This window comes from Thamnophis sirtalis, unplaced genomic scaffold (assembly GCF_051295495.1).
Source record: "Thamnophis sirtalis isolate CommonGarterSnake01/CBP01778 unplaced genomic scaffold, rThaSir2_p1.2 scaffold_2, whole genome shotgun sequence".
Classification (NCBI taxonomy): domain Eukaryota; kingdom Metazoa; phylum Chordata; class Lepidosauria; order Squamata; family Natricidae; genus Thamnophis; species Thamnophis sirtalis.
This window is the reverse complement of record NW_028261382.1, coordinates 121,389,819-121,392,485: the sequence shown is the minus strand read 5'-3', so window position 1 is coordinate 121,392,485 and position 2,667 is coordinate 121,389,819. Positions and strand designations below refer to the sequence as shown.

At 38.9% G+C, this 2,667-nt stretch overlaps 1 pseudogene; it reads right to left on the bottom strand.

Annotated features, from left to right (window-relative positions):
• Positions 1-1,680: 1,680 nt before the first annotated feature.
• LOC148049147 (U2 spliceosomal RNA) lies at positions 1,681-1,813 on the bottom strand (annotated as a pseudogene).
• Positions 1,814-2,667: the final 854 nt, after the last annotated feature.

Sequence of the window (2,667 nt, the reverse complement as noted above, 5' to 3'; positions counted from 1 at the left end):
CATTTCTTTTCTTTCTCCTTTCCTTTCCTTTTTCCTTTCCTTTCTCTTTTCCTTTCCTTTTCCTTTTCCTTTCCTTCTTTTCCATTTCCTTTCTCTTCCCCTTTCATTTCTCTTTTCCTTTCCTTTCTTCTTTCCCATTTCCTTTCCTTTTTCATTTCCTTCTTTTCCATTTCCTTTCTTTTTCCTTTCCTTTCTCTTTTCCTTTCCTTTCTTCTTTCCCATTTCCTTTCCTTTTTCCTTTCCTTCTTTTCTATTTCCTTTCCTTTTTCCTTTCCTTTTCTTGTTTCCCATTTTCTTTCCTTTCCCTCTCCCTCCCTTTCCTCCCTCCCTTCCTGGGGGTCTGAGGGAGAGGGAGGGGACCCTTTTCCTCTTGCCCCCCCTCCCAACATCTGCTCTGATGGCAATTATGGCTAAAAAAATTCAGGTGCTCAGGCATGAAAATGTGCTGCTCAAACACTATACTTTTCCGCACACACTGAAAAAAAATTAGAGGGAACATTGATAACAACTGTACCATTTGGGCTAGGTCTGGCCTCTAAGACTAAGAAGAGCTTCTAGGTTTATCGGGGTAGTAAAAGCCTTTTCTGAAGACTGGGAAAGAGATAACTTTGGTGGAGACAGAATATTTTTCCTGCTTGAGTCCTAAAGTCCTATTCTTTCTCCCCAGGAGTGAAGTGTCACACTGAATGATGGTCTACATTGACTGATCAGCCCCAATGGCTATTCTTTAAAATAGTTTAGATTTCCCCAAGGTTTAACGCTCTTTGATGGCATGGAAACTTCGTAGAACATATTGTGGAAATGCTCATTGCTCTATATTTGGGATGCAAAATTTGGCCCTTTGGAACTCCCTTTGGACATGTGATGTGATCCCTGGAAAAATATTGCATACTTCACTTAATGCTCCAGGAAAAGATTGAAGGCAAACGAGGTCTGGGCAGAAGAAGAACATCATAGCTTCAAAATCTAAGGGATTGATTTGGACAAAATTCAGCAGCACTTTTTCATGCGGCTGTTGATAAAAATAGGATTTCCAACATCTGATGACAGATATGGCACAACAAGAAGAAGACAGCTCCTTCCATTTTGGCTTATGCTTTGGGGGAGGGGAGACTGGGGGAGCGGTGCATTTTTGAGGAGTAAAGGGCAAAATGTCATCCTCAAAATATGTCATGATTACATCCCTTTAAAAATTCTCAATTGACCCTTCCCCAGTTTTCTTTTTTTGCAGTTTAAAGGTCAAGAAATATTTAATCTCATAAAATCTACCAAATTTACCTTTTCCAACTTTGAAAAACTCACTTGGTCAGTGAGTCAGTTTTTATTTCTGTTGTTTTTTCTCATCTGCTGCATTTTTCTTAATCAATAGATAGAGGCAACAAAACCTTAGGAACATTGTTTTCTGCAGATCAAGAACAACACACACACACACACACACACACACACACACATATATTTGGGTCTTTTCCCGTGTAAGATTGAGATTGTCTTGGCAATGTTTGAGTGAGGTCCACTCACCATCTTCAGGCTGGTGTTTTCAGCTTCATGCTTATGCAAGTAAGGTGTGGCCGGAGCTGTCGTCTTTCTATAAATCTTGGTTGGGGTGTGTGTGGAGTGCTGGCTTTGTTAGCAATAGCAGTTAGACTTATATACCACTTCATAGGGCTTTCAGCCCTCTCTAAGCGGTTTACAGAGTCAGCATATTGCCCCCAACAACAATTAATATTTAGTTCTCAAATAGAGAACATATCAGATATTAAACTGATAAGAACAGATACTACACTTGATCTTAGCCAAAAGGCCGAGAAGCGATGTTGCTGTAAGTGGGTTGATAGGGTGTGTACTTGCATCCTGATTGGTAGATGGAGTTGATGTTTGTAGATTAGTCGGCTGTTTCGTATCATTCTGTGTGGGCAAGGTGCTGGCTTTGTGTCCATTGTTCTTTTGTGTTGTAATGACCTGAGTGGTGGGTGGGGTTTATTTGTTGACTAGGGCTGGTTTCCAGATGTCTGGTAGGCGGGAGGTATCGTCACGTTTATTCATGTTGTGGGGGTGTTTCTCTATTTCGATGGCTTCCATAATTATTCTCTTGTTGAAGTGTTCTGTTTTGGAGATTAATTTTGAAGGATATATCTGTCTGTCTGTCTGTCTGTCTGTCTGTCTGTGTTTTCTTGTGGGTAAGATTTTCTTATTAGCAACCAGCACACAAATATAGGAAGTTAAAATGTGAAACAAAAATTAATTTAAGAGTGTGAGCCTTTGCATGCAACCCAAACTCACAATTTATATGCCCTTAGTGTAGACTATATTATCATATCACATTGTTATCAAAGATATTTCAACCATGATAAATCTAATGACGCATGTGGAACAGCTTCTGTCTCACATGCACATTATATAAGTGTTCAAACACAATTTAAGTTAACAACAACCCCTGCTTGAAATTCTTCAGACAGTTTCACATAATGTATAAAATACAAGATGATTATTTATAGAGGCACCTGACCAGTGGAACTAAGAATGGTAGCATTAAACAGAAAAGAAAGCTTTTCACAGGTCTGTTGCATCATTATTAATTATTTTTTCTTTATAATAAGAATGTGGAACTTTTGGCTTACCAGAGAGATAATTATCAAAAGTCTGATTCAGACATTGAAATATTGGTAC